An 18,331-nucleotide genomic window follows, 5' to 3' on the forward strand; every position below is an offset into this window, starting at 1 on the left:
TTGGATTGATTCAGCATATATAAACTTTGGACGTGTGTGCTACGGGTTATTCACATGCAAAACTTGATTTGTTTGATTATGATAGTTTTGTGGAGCCCTCAAATTCTTGTGCAAAATCCTCTTGCCTAAGCATGTCTTCTCGGATGAAATGTGACAAGTTTGACTATTTGAATGGTTGTTTGCTCATTTCTTCTTTGTTTAACATATGTGAGTTGTTGAAGAAAGAAAGGCCTTTGCTGCTCTTAACCATGAACGACCAAAATCATATATTCAAACCCGGTGCAGGTTTTCTTGAATTATTGCCAAGTAAAGGTCAACATCAAAATTTTGAATTTGTAGGTTGTTCGATGCTAAGCCTTAAGGGATTCGAACATGATATGTATTCTTATAACTTTAGTTTGTTTTGCTTTTCTACGCTGTTGTCCGTCGAGAAGAATGTAAGTCAGTGAGAAATGGTAAGAGAAAACTATCTTTGATCCCGATGAATATTATGCCATATCATTGTACAAAAGATTTGAGTCCTACAATGTTGTTTTTCAAGGTAATAATTTTTGATGGACTTGTGATTCTAGTTGGTTGCCATCAATGAATTTCTTGTTTCTTCTTGATAAGGTCAGATTCTTATATATTTTTAATTCCATTAATTGTTTACAAATTCAAGTGCGGATTGAATGTTTGGATCGAGTCTCTAAATTTCTCATTTGGCATGTTCTTAATTCGATTCTTTATTATGTAGATGAAACCTTTCATTATTTTATTCTCGAAAGGAGAAGGCCTGCACTCAAACTTAATTTTTTTTCTAGATGTGTCTAATTTTTAGATTCCTGTTCAAAACCCAAAAATAGCTCTTCTTCATTCGGTTCTTGTTGGGGCCCAAGAAATATTCTTCACAATCAAATGGCCCGACTTGAGGACAAGTCGTTTCGAAGAGGGGGAATGATGTAAGCACGCCCGAGAGCTTCCTTAGTTCAAACAAAGAACCAATGGTGCTGCCAAAATGACCTATAATGCGAGCGCGAGCTAAGCTTTTCAAAGAGGCCATTTCGGCCTTAGTCTCGTGAATATGGGTTGAAGTGCTGTCCAAACCCGTTGAAGAAGTTTGTACCAGCTCTATGAAGACTCCTTGCAACCTCTTGCAAGTCCTCAGCTACTCAATAGCTCCCCGAGCTCTATTCAGCTCAAATCAGCTCGTTTGAGCTTGTTTCAGCTCATTTCAATTTATTTCCAGCTCATCTACTTTATTGCTAGAATAAACTAAGTGTTTGCTTCATTTAGTTTATTTTTTATAGCTCATTAATTAATCTTTAGCTTACTACAGCTAATTGCAAGTTTTAGCACAATTAGAGCTAGCCGAATTCATATGTCTCCATTAAGTCTATATTTAATTTGTCATAGCTTTATTAGATATTTATTAAAGTATTTAAATATGTTTTAATTTGTCACAGCCGAATTTAATATTGGATTCAATGTCTTCTAAGTGCAGTCGAATACATGAATGACAATTAAAGTTTAGTGCATGCATGGCTCGATGCAACAAATAGAAAGGTTCATGTATGGTCAGCTACAATGTATGGTGTGCTGGTTATTGGCCTTCCCAAGTACCTATTCGGCCAAAGAGTAGCTTCCCATTAACTTTCTCAGGTTGGTCGAACAAATTCCCAAGCTGCTTCAATGAGTTCACACCAGCTGATTTTCCCATTCACATTTGTTGTCCATTCGGTTTTGAGCTTTCACATTCAAGTGACCTTTCAAGTTGGAATTCACACTTCATGTAACTCTTCAAGTTGTTCATTTAAGCCTCCAACATTCGACTAAATCAAAGCAAATTAATTGAGCTTAATTAAAGCACATGGTCGAACCTAGACGTGGCCAATCGGTTTCCAAAGCTGCCAATTACATTCAGCTAATTTTTCTTCTCCTAAAAGCTGTGCAATGGCGTCCCAAATACCTGAATATAGACAAGGAAATTAATAGTTTTATTCTAATACATTTTATCTCATTTAAGGTCGAATGCTTAATCTTTAAGTAATGTAACTTTGTCCATTTGGCTAGCCTATAGCTATAAATACTTAGCTAATTTCATTTTGTAAGGATCTTTGATCAAATTTTAATCAAATTGAACTTTGAGTTCTTTGTGAGGTTTTCTCCTTTCCAAATTTCTTTTGAGTCTCGCTTGACTTATCTGCTTGTCAGTGGCATCAACCCGATTCTCTTTTTGATACCTTTGGTTCCTAACTTTTTAGGTAACGGGTTAAGGTCATTTTTCTTCAATCACCAACCCATCTTAAGCCATATAAGTCTCGGGTCACACTCTTTATAGTATTGGTTTGTTCTTAATGCTTAAGTTCGATTCTATTCCATTCATTATCAAAATTATCTATCTTTAATTCCGCTGCTTACTTAACCCATCTAAATTATATTTAACCTACTTCAATCTTAATTGCACCCATTATTTTATTAGCTATCCGACTACAAGACTATACAAGTTAGGAAAGCTACTTTATCGTTGACGATCGGGCAACTAAGACGACTCGACTCACTAACTCGAGGTGGATCGCATCTTTAGCACATGGGCATGTTGCTTGGCTGTGTGTCACAAGTTAGTATACCCACAAGGGCATGGAAACGGGCTAGAACATGACCGTGTGTCCTTATTTTGAACGTGTGTCACAAGTCAGTATACCCACACGGGTATGGACACGGGCTAGAACACGACCGTGTGTCCCTATTTCGAATGTCCATACGACCTAAGACATGGGCGTGTCTCTTGACCGTGTGAGTCACACGGCCTGGCCAAACGGCCGTGTGTCCCCTGTAGTTTTGAAATTTGTATAAGTTTCTGAAAAATTCTCTGAACTTCCAAATTAGTCCCGGTTTGTTTCTAAGGTATATTTTGGGGCCTTGAAGGCTAGTATTAGGGACAATATGTATAAATTTGATTTGTTTTCGACATGAATGCTAAATGATATGAAATGTTTGAAATTTCTATCTATCTAATCTGTAAGTCCGTTAATGCTTAATAACCTTGTTCCGGCGATGAATACGAGTTAGGGGTGTTACATTTATTGGTCAAAATGAACATATTTCTATAATCTTGATGATAGTGTGTTATCTATACGAATTTGCCTTGGCGAGTTCAGCAAGTTGGGGATCTACATGTAGGAGAAAAAACGATAGGTAAGCTTTCTATGCTTAGTATGTTCAAAAGGAAATTACAACATTTACCTTGCTCATAGGTGAGCATGCTACTACCAAAAGAAATTGACATACATTTGGATAAAGCTTAACATATAATGTCACAACAAAGTGCATATAAAACATAGGTATCCAAATGTGTTAGACATTATAACATATCCAAAGCATTACTAAATCATGCCAATTCATTCAAGATCATCACAATTTCAAATACTGTCATCAATTCACAAGTCTATACCATTTCAAGTGAATTACGTATCATATTAGTTTACTAAATTTGATTCGTTTCATTTTCCAATTTCAAGATTCCATTTCAACGTTTCGCGTAATAGAACCCTAGTAAAATGGAATCGGGCACACGAGTGAACTACAGCACACTAAGATAGCTCAAATGAGCTAAGATTACACGACACTAAGGCGCCAAACTACAAAGCCCGTAGGCATCAAATGTTTAATCACCTTCAAATACATCCCTCCACCACACCAAGGTCTTTGTAAAGATAAAGAGTACGCGATGATCTGCAACAGATGTTGGATCTCAAAATAACCTGCCATAATCTCCATATCATCAACTATCTCGTACACAGGCGTGCATATGACCCTGTTGGCATGTCAACTATATCCTAGCCTTTTACTAAGTATAAATGGGCATCAATCATTCATATTTTCATATTCATAACATGTATAATGACATATCAATTTTTGAGTTCCATCGATTGAATCTGAACATGAATTACAGATACAATGAATGATATAGATTAATACCTTTTCCATTCTCCTAGTTAGAATTAATAGATATAACGTCAAACTCTTATCTTATTTCATTCAATTCAGTATCATTTAGTAGCCATTTATGCCAATTTACACCAACATTTCAAACTATGTTCAAACATAGATAAAAATGGAAATAACACAAGCAAGCCTATTAAACATGGAATAATAGTAAGTTCCATAAGAACTTACCTTTCTAAACACAAAGGAGTAGTTTTCTCATGGCACGTTCCGTAATTTTAGCTTTTTCTCTGCTAGATCCACTTTTAACACGTTTTGGTTCTATACAATTATATATATGCCAATCAATATCATATGTTAATACACAATAGCCATTCATTCACCCTCAGTAAACTTTTAGTAAAGTAAGGCTTGTAGGGGTGAGCGATTGATTGAATCGAATAAAATGTTTTTGAGTTAATCGAGTTAAAGAATCCTATTTTATCATCCTAACTCTATTTGAAATTTTCTCGAATCGAGTCGAGTGAGATGGAATTTGAATTGAATCAAATTGAATATATTTGTTCGAGTTAAATTAAAAAAATGACTTTGGTGTTGTTTCAAAATCAATTAGGGATGAAACAACATAAAAGTCTTCAATTAATTATTAAGCACAATCCCAAAATTTATTCAAAACAAGCTCCAAATCCAAAGTTGTTATTCCAACTTAAATAATAAGTAAAAAGTAGGGACTTTAATGCTTATCAGCAAACTACAATAGCAAAAAAATTATGGGGTTACCTTTCATTCTAAAAGCTGAAGAAGACATCCACAAGATTGAGATTTCCTCAATTCAATGACGGCCCATGGATTTACATAAACTAACTGGAAAAAACAATAGACCGAACTAGTAAGTTAAAAAATTACTAGACTTCAAGTTTTGATTCCCATAATAAAATATAAGAAAAATGAAAAAAAATTAATGCACTGACGAAAGAAGTCAATTTTTGCTCTTCACCTTCAGGTTGAGCAAATTTGTGATTTGTTAGTTCGTGAGTGAAAGAGGTAATAAATCGAATCTATAGGATCCCACAAATCTAAAATAAAAGCTAAAGTGTTTTCATATCCAAACTTGGACTATTGGGTCTAGGGTCAAGGAGATGCAAAAAGGTCGAGGTGAAGAGTGAAGATTGAAGAGAATGGAGTAGCTAGATGGAACACCAGTTTTGGAGATCCAAGGGCAGTTTATTTTGTAGTAGGAGGAGCAACATACACAACATTTTCCACAACATAGCTTTTATAGTAACAATATCAACAACACCCAGTATCCAGAACTGCGGTGAGGGACAGGAGACCGGAGACAGGTGAGGGATTTGCCTAACCTTAGAAACTGATGAAGAAGAACTGAAGAAGGGTGGAGGGTTTGATTTAGGGATAGGAAATATGAATGGTATTATGATTTGGGGGAAATGGTGTGGCAGACGGGGGGAAAAGTAAAAGGGTTTGGGGGAATGTAAAATAATTATTAATTGGACTAAATGATATAAATTTAAAATTTAAAATAATATAGTTTTGTATTTGGTTTATTCAAATTATTTGAGTTATTTGAATTTGAAAACTCAACTCGAATCGAACTCGAAATTAGAATAAAAATTCGAGTTGATTCAATTAACTCGATTCGAATTATTCGAAATTTAATTTTTTTTATTTTTTCGAGTTGAATCAAATATTTCGCACCTCTAAAGACTCGGATACTCGAGATTCCAACTGAACACCATATACTTGTTGCACTAAAGGTGTAACCCAACCATCACACCAAACACTAGGGCCCTGACTATGCATTTACGTGTAGTGCCGTAAGGCATATATCATTGTCTTTTAACACAAAGCATGCGCATTAATCCCTATTGGTATGCCAATTGTACCCTCACTATTTTACTAAGCTTACAAGGGCGATTCACTTAGACGATCATTTATTGCATTACAAAATCCATATCACACATCATTTCCCTATGACAATTCACATACACATAAATACATACACATTTCCCATATTTCTGTTTCCATGTTATAACATATCAAATTTATGACCTTAATTATACATCATACACATACATATTCCTTAATTTCATATAGCCATTTTTTAATTTTTACCTTGTATAAATGTATCAACAATTCGTAGGAATTAACAGTTCATCACATACTTAGCCATGGTGACATTAGTAACATTTTCAATACATGTCCAAATATACTTATTAGAATATCCATAGCCACCAAAGTTTCCCTATCACACAATTAACTTATAACATCTCATGACTTAACATTTTTACTATACCACATTAATGATTTATTTCACATCTTTTAAGCTATGAAATTCACATACTTTACTTACATAATCAAACTCATTTCTATAACATTAATACCCAAAATTTTCCTAGCTTAAAATCATAAGAGAAGTAAGAGTATCCAAGGTACTTACATTTGAATGCTCTAAAACACATAATCATACCTCTATAAGCTTGATTCCATCCTCGATTATCTTGAAAACTTAATTTCTTATCTTTCCAATTTTTCCATACAATAACAATATAACAAAATATTAATATAATTTTTTAAAAAAAATTTTCCTAACATCTAAACTCAAAATCATGTTAGGGGAGGTGGAAAATTCCATACTTATCATTTTAAACCTTTCTCTCTCTAGCTTGAACTTTCTCTCTCAAGAACAATATAAACCCTAGATAAAAAATGATGATTTGAAGGGAGATTCAAGCTCCTAAAATGATTTTTTTAGTTGATTTCAACAAGAAATTAAGGTTTGCGTCCTAGTTTTTATGGGATTTAAGGAAAAATAAAAAAATAAAAAAATAAGGCTTTTCTCCCTCCCTCTATGACTGGTCGACTATTATAGCGGGTAATAGGGGTGTTTTTACTCCAATTTTATTCTTTTAAACACATAAAAATATCATGGTAAAAGCTTGGTCAAAGTCTTATTAAAATGTGGTCCACATATCATCACACTAAAATAATCACATTCAAAGGTCAATATTAATTCCATAAATTAAATATATCATAAACATATAAAATACTTGAGAAATGATCAAATTACCCTTTTATGGTACAATTACCAATTTGCCCCTATTTTTGTACCCTTTTTCATGACAATAGGCAATTATCAATTACAAATCTCCCATTTCACCTTTAACCTTTAATATAAATCTATATATGGTGAAAATTACATATTTTCCCTTTTAATAAAATTGGGAAATTTATAATTTAGTCTATATACTTTTTAATATTTCCAATTTGGTCCCTAAAGTGATTTTTATCAAACTAACATATAATCCAACTTATTCTTATCCCAATTAGTCACTAATAACTCAAAATTTTAATTTTAGTCAAATTGCACTTTAATCCTCAAATTTTTAAAAATTTATGATTTAGTCGTTAAATCACATGTTCACTTATAAAGTTATTTTCATTAATTCTCATATCCAAAATCAACTTTATTCTCATAATAATCCTTTTTCTTACTATTTATCAAATTTTCTTTTAAATGCACTTATTCGACATCGAAATAATGACACCTGTCCAATAAAAAATTTTGGGAGGTTACAAGAACTCATGTTATTTGACCAAATTTAGTAATTCAAGAAATTGATGATTCACCAAAATGTCTCAAAACAAGAAAAATCTTTTAAAGTGATATTCATGTTGATTTTTCATAAGAATTAAAAGTATACATAAATTTGAATTTTCACTAACTAAAAGCTTAACAAGTTCAATTGGAGGATTTTTATGCTTAATTTGTTAGTTTTGATGATACGATGAATGAGGGTGTAGGTGGACTGAGATGAAGACCGGTAGAGATGGGAAGACAACTTTTTTTTAAAGTAGATGGGAAGACAAATTTGAATACAAACATGTATTAACCCTTAATATTGTGTGATATTTTTATCTTATTATATGTATAATAAACTATTTTGATAATTTTTACAATTTATAATATATTTTTTATAATTTCAATAATTCTGAATAATTTGAAATATTTTAGAAAATTTTATGATTTTATATTTTTAGAATTTGTAATTAGGTATACTGACAAATTTAGCTCTTAATGTTTACATCTTTATTCAATTTAGTTCTAATTTTTTTAGTTAAATTTGACCATTAAATTTTTAAAATTTGTCAAATTTCTTTTTTTTAAATGAAAATGTTAACTAACACATTAAATTTTTAACAATGTTAGTGTGGCACCTTGCGTGGCAATCCACATGTATTTTATGCTGACATGATATTATTTGTCTTATATGCCACATTAACAAACAATGTTTGTAGTACTTTTTTTACCTTTAAACTTTTTTTTCCTAATCCTAAGATCATAATTAGTTATTAAAATTTGTCCATAAATTTGGAAGTCATAAATGTCAATTAGTATTTGTGAAAATTGGATTAAATCAATCAATTTTAGTTTGATATATGCCATCTAATTGAGAATCTTTGAATCTATTAATAAATGATTATCAGAAGAAAAAAAATCTACTAAAAACTAGAAGAAATGAAAAAAAACAAAAGAAATATAAATTTTAAACTTAGTTCTTTTACAAAATACTTATTGTATTGAGATTTAGTTATTTGAACCTTAGTTTATATTAAAAATTGTATTATTTAATTTTTTTTTATATTATACACTTATATAGTGTTAAAATTACTTATCTAATACTTTACTTGTATAAATAAAATTTGATTACAATAAATTAATTAAATAAGGATAAATATGTTATTTTAGTTTTTTTTTAAATCCTACACACTAACCACAAAATTAGTCATTTCTTTTTATCTATACTACTAAATTACACTAAAAATAACTATTCACTTAAAATATAATTATTTTTCACCCATAGAATAGATGTGACAATTTTAGTGTATATAAAATAGCTCTTAATAATAATTCGTCTATCAAGTTGGATTATTAAAAAATATTAAGTTTTTAATATTTTATCACACATAACTGAATATTCCAATTTTAATTTATCGTCAATTGACTGTTGGACGTGCATTTGGTTCGTGGTATTCCACATTTCCCATTTTTGTTGCCCTCCATTTCTATGTTGTTTGTGTGATAGTGGGGCATGTAATTGGTGATTTTCGATGGGGAACCACCACTATAAATACTCACTTGCATAAGGTCCCTAAGCACCAAAAGCAAATTTCTGAAAATATTCCATCTAATGAGGTTTTCAAGTACTTAGAAGACTAGTGGTTTTTTGTTTTTCATACGACTAAATTTGACGACTTCGTCGGTGGTTTGACGTGCTTGATAGTGGTGTAATAACATTTATATTTTGACATTTGGTTCAAACAATGGATGGAGGTATTTATGTTTAAAATTTTTGTTGCTTTCTATTGTAAATTGTTATTTATGCTTACATTCGGTATCAAAGTATGATTAATATTTGCCTTGTCTGATTTTAAAAGTTTTTAATTTTTTCAAAATAACCATGTCATATTTTTTTCTTGAATTATTTTTTAAAACATTTTTGAGAATTTTTATTGCAAAATTTTGTGCATTAATGGTTACTCAAGAAAAGAATATGGTCCAAGCCAAGCAAAAGGGAAAGGCTAAAATGCAACCCCAAGCTGACATAAGAAAATGGAACATACAGCCCGAATTTGGGCCTAGTCGAAATAGTGGTTTTGGGACTACAAATTCGACGAGAAAAAAATTATTTATTTTTATTATATTTTTATGGTCTAAAATTTCACGAAATGATTTCGTGAAAATTTCATCCGAAAATTTCAACGTTTGGGCACTCAATTTAGTCAAAAGAACTAAATTGTAAAAAGTGCAAAAGTTGAGTTCTACATGTTCAAGGTGTCCAATTATGGACATGAGATAAGTGAAATAGGATATTTTTAAGTTAGGGGAATTCTGGTAATTTGGTAATTAAATGGAAAAAAAGACAAAATAAAAGCCAAAAACCCTTGTCCATCTTCTAGCTTGGCCGAATATAGTAAGGGGGAAACCATGGTTAGGGTTTTCAAGCTTCCAAGCTCAATAGTAAGTCCGTCTTTGCCCCGTTTTTAATGCTCTTTATGTTTTTGAAGTCCTTGTAACACGATCCCTCTATTTCTACCATTTATTTGAGCTAGGGTTGAGATTTAAAAATTTACCCATATGTGAAATGCATGTGTTTTGATGTTTAATGGTAGAATACGAATGTTCGGTGTGTAGTAAACGATTTTTACTAAGTGATTTTCGATGAAAATATCTAAAAGAACGAGTTTGTAAAAGTTATAAAAATGTGTGTAAATGTGTGACTAAGTGAGAATTGTGGATTTCTAGTCATAAAATGGTTCGGCTAGGCCAAAAATGCAAGGAAATTGAATAAAAATTATTTTACAGGCTAAGGGGCAAAATCATAATTTTGTGAAACTTTAGGGGCAAAAATGTAATTTTGTAAAAGTATGATATTTAGGCTAAATTAAATAATGTGAGTGTTAAATATGTTAAATATGTTATTATAAATCAATAAAGATGAGAAATTGACTTTGATCAGTGAAAAAGTGAAATTATGGAAGAATACATTTAGCAACAAAACAGTTTAGACAACAACAGTTGTGTGAATTTGAAAAATCACCAAAAATGGTGATTCTTGAATTAGAGGCTGAATAAGATATTAAATTAAATCTGAATGAGTCTATTTTCACATGAAAGATACAAATCAAGCAAAAGAAGTTTATATTATGAGTTATTTGAATTTTAGTGAGACAATGTCAGAATGATTTAAAATCCTGTATTCTAACTTTGGAAAATCATTATAAATTTTACAAAAATACATATGGGATAAAATTTATATTTTTAGAATCCTGAATGAGTCTATTTTCAAAAGAAATAAATGAGAACATTATCCAAATTATGTACAATGAGATAATTAATTTTTAGTGAAGTGGGGTTAGAATTGTCGAGCAGCAAAACCTGGGGAATTTTAAAGAATAAATTGTACTTATTTGAGGAGCCAAAAATTTTATGGTAAGAATATATGTGAGTTTAGTTTCGATAAAAATTAACGGATATTAATTTGGAGTTTTGTAGCTTGAGATATAAATAAATTAGTGACTCTGACTCAGACAGACAACTTGAATTTACATATAGGAAAATAGTGAAAGTATGGATAATGTTGTTTAAGTGTGTTTATACACATTAAGGATGTGGAATGGAGAGGAGGAGGAGGAAAATTGGAAAAATATATGAATGGTTCATGTATAATTGGTCATATGCTCGATTATAATTGATAAATAATGAAATAGAAATGATGCTTATATTTGTGCATTATTGGTCATGGTTTAAGCTCATGTGGAAAAATAAAGTTTCATAGTATGTATGTATGGTATATTTGGTATATGATTTGGCATGAAGTAATGTCATGAATGGTTTATGAATTAACACATATCGGTAAGTTTACTGTAAATAAATGCAATATTTCAATAATTATTATTAATATTGTTATTTTCTAGCAATTATGTACTTATTTTATGAAATTATTTAATGTTGACTCAAGTATGAGATGATAGAGAATCAATGATAAAAAGTCTCGTTGAAACATTAGGAATGTATCGGATACAAATGTCATGACATTAAGGGAATGAGACCCCATGTAAGACCATGTTTGGGACATGGCATTGGCATTATTGAGGTTATGAGAGGTCCCATGTAATACCATGTCTGGGTCATGGTGTTGACACCAAGATGAGAGGTCCCCCGTAAGACCATGTCTGGAAATGGCATGGGCACCAATATCAGAACTCTCATGTAAGACCATATCTGGGATATGGCATTGGCAGTACAGGAAACATCCCATGTAAGACCATGTCTGGGACATGGCTTTGGCATGTTATTATCAGACAGGAGACCCGAGTATCCTTAGTATTCCAAGTGGTTCAACGGGCTAGTAAATAGACTATGTTACATGAAAGTTCAGTTAAAAGCATAATAAATAGATTTAGGTGAGTTATAAGGGTTAAGGATATCTCAGTTATCAGTTGAAACAGAAATTTCAGCAAAGGAGGAGTAAGTTATAATCATGAGTTATTTAAGTAAGCAAGTAAGTAAACAAGAGAGTAAGTAAAGAAGAAAGTAAATATCATGATAATTGATGATAATTTATGAGTATAATTATTTATGATAAATGTTGTGCTCATCCATGCTTATAATGCTTATACTATATGTTTATTTGGCTAACATGTTTGGTGTACATGCTTAGGCTTTGGCCAAATTGTGGCTGAATTATGCCACATTAAACTTATAAGTTATGCATTGTGTGATATGTTTATGTTTTGTGTAATATGCATAGGAACGAGTGTGGAAAGATAATGAAATAGTAAGTTCATACTTGAAGGGTAAAATGACGAAAAAGGGGATGATGAGTTGAATTGATGTTGTTATTTAAGCTAGAGTGATATTTTCATTGCAAAATTGAGAATTTCATAAATGTGTTAATGAATTATCTAATCGATATACGTTGAGTTAAATGGTAAATACGTATTAGTATTGAACTTAATGACATTGAATTGTACGTGAATTAAATGGAAATTACTAGTGATATGATTTAAATTGTGAGCATGAGAAATTGCGAATTGAATGAAATGAAAATGAAGTATTGAATTGCATGAGTATGTATCGGGTCTCGTAGGCCCTATTTATTATGATTATAATATTTTGAGGATATATTGTGAAGAGTTATAAAAACATGTTAATAATTTTGAAAGTTTTAATTTTGATGAAATTTTATAACTCGGTTAAATACGTTTACAAGTGCATGTGTTCTGGTAATGCCTCGTACCCTATTCCAGTGTCGAATACGGGTAAGGGGTGTTACATTTAGTGGTATCAGAGCTATGGTTTAGTCGATTCTCGGACTAACATAGCGCATGTGAGTTTAGCTATACATCCATATTATTACTCATGATAGTGTAATATCTTCTGGCTCTAATGAAATTGTTTTGTTAAGATAGAGATGACTTCTAGCCGAGCTGTTTCCAATAATGCTAAAAAAATTATGTTGAGGTGATTGAAATGTGTTTATGATGAAACGAAATTTAGAAACGTATGAATAGAAATTCATGATAAGTATGTGTTAACGTATGAAGTAAGACAACCATGAGTTGAGAAATGTGGAAACGTAGAATAAAATGAAAGTTTATATGGTGATAAGCCCATCCATGTTTGCTTGGCACGCATATGATGTTATGTTCTCAACATATTTGATTAAGTAAATATGGTAAGCAAAGATACACAAATAGATGGAATGTGTGTTTATGTACACTTGTTTGAAAAGTGTAATCAGCATGTTTATATGATAAACCTTATGTTTAATTGTTAAATTAGAAATAATATGATGTTTGCTTTATGTTTTTGCTATTGAACCATGAATATTATAATAGTATGAAAATTGAATTGGAAGATCAAATTGAGTAGAACGCAGGAATTAGTACTTTCGTTCAGTGATATGTGATGAATTGGCTGAAAAGACCATGGTTGGACCATGGCAACATGTGATATGTGATTTCCGTATAAGACCATATCTGGGATATGGCATCGGTGTGATATGTGCTACTGTGTAAGACCATATTTGGGATATGGCATCTGTGTGATATGCGATCCGTGTAAGACCATAGCTGGGCTATGGCATCAGTATGTATTATGTAATTACGTGTAAGACCATAGTTGGACTATGGCATCGAGAAAACGAAGTACTCAATTCCGTAAGACTTTCTTTAATTTGACAAATGTCGATAAGTAAAATGGAAGCCAAGTATTGGAATTTAATTAGTTATTAATATTGAGTTCGAGTAAGTAAATCTATTGTGTGAAATTGTGAGTGACATAAAACATTCGTAATAAGTAAATGAGTTAATTTGCTTGGAATGAACTATATGGCTATGATGGTATTACATTGCTGATGAATGTTAAGTCATATATATATGTATTTATGAGAGTAAGTTAGAGGCTTTACGACCTTACTATCACCCCCTTATCAGTATTGCTTTATGACGAAATTTTTACGAGAATCATGTTGAATAAGCTCATAAATGTGAACTAAAGAGTTCAGTGGTCAAATAATTAGTAATGCAAACAGAGTTGAGTATAGTGTAACAAATGAACTTAGTTTTAAAAGAAATATCAGATTGTTTTAAAGATTATACGAGTTATGTAATGTCACAGTTAAAGAAGAAGTTAAATTCGATGAGACAAAATATTCAGGTATGATACCTAAAAAAATGTATGTATTAACTGGAAGTTTTTTCTAAATTGATTTTTGTTAGTGAATGGAATAAAGTGAGGTTCGTGATAACAGAATTAGTCAGAGAAATGATAATTAAGTGGTAAAGATGTCTGTGTGTGAAGGTTACAATCGAAATGAACATGTTGATTTTTTCTAGATATTATATATATTATTTTATCCTCAGAGATATGTATGTGTAATTGTTCAGTTCTGATAAAGCTCTTATGTTGTGAGAATGTTAGCTACTTATGATGTTAGACAAAAGCCCTGTTGGTTTGGTTGATTTATGACCGGTTATTGTTCTATTTTGCATGAATATTTAGGAAGTGTATTGTTTTGCTACAATGAAATTCCAGAGCTGAAATATGGTGATTCTAGTATCTGGTCTTTTCTGATATTCGTGTAAGAAATTATCATCAGCAATTGTATAAATAATGAGAGCATAAGCTCAAAATTGTATGATGGAATTTTTCCTCAGGTAAATTTGGTTAAAGTTAATGAGTTCAATCAGACTATCTGTTTCCTTGAACTAATACGGTTTAAAGAATCTTTGATTTGTATGCTAAAAGATTGTTGAAAGATTGTGTGTTTAAGTTGAATCCTCAGCATGAAGAAAAGAACACCTTGGTATGTTAGTGTTTGATAGTTGAAACCAACTCGATTGTTTTATTAGAGTGATCTGAATTATCGAGATGTAATTATTGGAAAGAGATATATGAGATTAAATTGATTAGTGATTCTGAAAAGCTAGTGAAAGTGTTTCATGAGAGTTGGAAGTAACTTCTTCTGGTAAGATTTTCGGGGACGAAAATCCCTAAAGGGGGGAGAGTTGTAACAATTCATATCTTAAATTCCTTAGAGGGATTAAGAAACTTAAGGGAACTGAAGGGAACTGAGGAATACATTTATTCAGGAAACAAGATGAAGTCACATGTAGAAGCAATTTGAATAGGTGAATTAGTGCATAGGAGTGACTTTGTTTTAATTTTAGAAAAGGCTTTTTATATTCTTAGTTTTTCTAGAAATTTTGTAACAGCCTGAAATTGGTTTGTGATCGGTTATTGTTCTGTTTTGCATGCATATTTAGAAAGTGTATTGTTTTGCTACGATGAAATTCCAGAGCTAAAATGTGGTGATTCTGGTGATTTGCATGCTAAAAGAATATTGAAAGATTGTGTGTTTGAGATATATTCTCAACATGAAGAAAAGAGTATTTTGATATGTCAATGTTCGATAGTTGAAACAACTCAATTGTTTTATTAGAGTGAACAGATTTATCGAGATATGATTTGAATTGTATGTATTTAAGCATGCGTATTCACGAGTATAAAGACGGATAGTCGAAATGAAAAATCTATATTTCAGAAAGTATGATATAGCGATATATTTATTGGAAAGAGATATATTAGATTAAATCGATTAGTGATTCTGGAAAGTTAGTGAAAGTGTTTTATGAGAGTTACAAGTAACTTCTCTTGGTAATTTTTTCGGGGACGAAAATCCCTAAAGGGGGGGAGAGTTGTAACAGTCTGAAATTGGGCCTAGTCGGAACAGTGGTTTTGGGACCACAAATGTAATATTTTGAAAATTTCTATTGTAAGATATTATCCTTGGTATAGTAAAATAAGGAAATAAAGTGATAAAAAGGGTAATATTGAGTTATGTCAACATTGGGAAGTATATTATGACATATTGATTCAAGAAAGGATTAAATCGCAAAAGTGAGAAAAGTTTTGTGGGTCAAGAGTAAATATTCAAAATTTAAGGGGTTAAAGTGTAAATAAAAAAATTTGAAGGACCAAAGGTGTAAATATTTTAAGGGTGGAATGATCTAGAAACTAAGAAAAATGGATGGATTAGGACCAAATTGAAAAATGTGAAGAATTTTGAGGGACTAAATCGTAATTTTACCAAATTAAGTGATGACTCAAGGATGAAATTTTAAAAGATCATAAACGGCAAAATGGTCATTTAGAAGAGAGAGAAATATAGAAGATAATGATGATGTTGGAGATATTTTAGATTAAATAAATAAATAAATATTAGTTTATTAATATTTTAATTTGATTTTTAAATAATATTTTATTGTTTAGTATATATATGTGGAAAGAAATATGAAAAAAAAACCAACCAACCCATCATCTTCCATGGATCCAACGTGAGGAGAAGAGAGAAAGAAAGAAAGTTTTGATTTCTTTACAATTTGGTCCCTCCTTCAAAAAAATTACCATTTTCACCTAAAAATCAAAAGAATTTCCATATCCATCAAGAGAGAAAGATAACAAGGAGAATATGGGGAGCTAGAATATCAAGTTAGATTCAAGAAATAGAGGTTGGAGGAGAGAGAAAATCAAGTTAAAGATTGAAATCAATTGAGCAAGGTAATAGCATGAAGATTTCAATATATTTTTTAGTTTGATATTATTGAAAAAGTATGAAATTGATGTTAATGTAGGGTTTTATTATATAAGGTTTTATGTTCTTGATATGTTAGTGAAGAGAAAATAAGAGAAAGTGATGAGAAATAGCATAGAGAAGGAAAATAATAGTGTTATAAACTTAGTAATCAATATTTTGCACTAAAATAGTTTTGGACAACAGCAGTAGGTTAAATTTGAAAAATCACCATAAATTGTGGAAATCTAATTAGAGGAGTAATAATAGATTAAATTAAATATTATTGAGTCTAGTTTCTTATAGAAGAAATGATGTAAGCAATAGAATTGTAAATCATTAGATATAATAAATTTTGTGAGACAAGGTCAGAATGATTTCGGGTTCCCCTGTACTGACTTTGGAAAATTATCAAAAATTGGAGAAAAATAATTAGAGGCTTAAATTTATATTTTTAAATCCTTAATGAGTTTATTTTCAATAGAAACAAATGGAAACATCATTAGAATTCTGTACAATGAGATAATTAATTTTTAGTGAAGAAGGGTCGGAACTGTTAGACAGCAGAATAGGGATGACTTTAAAGAATAAAATGTACTTTTGAATAAGAAAAAAATTTCTGAAAACTTTATGGTAATAACATATGTGAGTCTATTTTTAGATAAAATTGACGGGTCTTAATTTGGAGTTCTGTATCTCAAGATATATTTAGTGACTACGACTCAAGTGGACAGCTTTGAATGAATATATATAAGTAAATGGTGAAATTATAGATAATGTTACCTATAAGCATGTTATAAACATTTTGGATGTGGAATGGAGAGGAGGAGGAGGAAAATATATGATTATTTAACTAGCATGAGTTTTCATTAAAAATGACCAATTTACATGTTTTAGGTTTAGGGACTAAATTGAACAAATGTGAAACTTTAAGGGTAAATTTGTAAAAATTTCAAAAAGTGACCAAATTGCATGAAATGGATTGGTTATTTATCTAAATTACAACATTGAATGAAATTTAGAACAATATTGGGTGGAAATATGAGAAAAATAAAAAATTTCCAAAATGTCCCTGAATTTTGGTATTTCTGCAATTTAGTCCGGTGAGCTCGTATGAGCTATATTCTATATAATTTTAATTGAAGTGAATGCTATTTAGTAATGAATATTATATTTATATGTGTGTTTTATTATTGGAATCGAATTATTATTGGTCATATGTATAATTATTTGATGCATTTAAATGATTATCGGAAGCTCGATTGGGTTGGAAGCTTGTTGGAGATATATCACATTATCCATTGGTTCTATTGGTAATTTTGGATGATTTGATTCTGGTTATAATGACTTGTATAATTTAAATTGGTTAATGTTAGCTCATAAATGTTTTGATTTTAATTGGTCATAAATATGAATGCTTGATGAAATGAAATGTCTGAAAATTAATTTGTAAACTCCGGTAATGCTCTATAACCTTATTCTGGAGAAGGATACGGGTTAGGGGTGTTACAAATTTAGTTTCTATTTCAAGACTTGAACCATTTGGGTACTATTTTAGTTTTTCAAACAATGGTTTCTATTTATTTTATAAATCTAAACTTGTTGGAAATGGTGTTTTATCTGATGGTCTCTATTATCTTAATTTGCAAAATAATGTCTCTCATAATGTTATGACGTTCAAACTGTTACTAAACATTGTGTTATAAATGGATATTACTTTATTTCATGGCATCAGAGATTAGGAC

The sequence above is a fragment of the Gossypium hirsutum genome, chromosome D05 (assembly GCF_007990345.1).
Source record: "Gossypium hirsutum isolate 1008001.06 chromosome D05, Gossypium_hirsutum_v2.1, whole genome shotgun sequence".
NCBI lineage: Eukaryota > Viridiplantae > Streptophyta > Magnoliopsida > Malvales > Malvaceae > Gossypium > Gossypium hirsutum.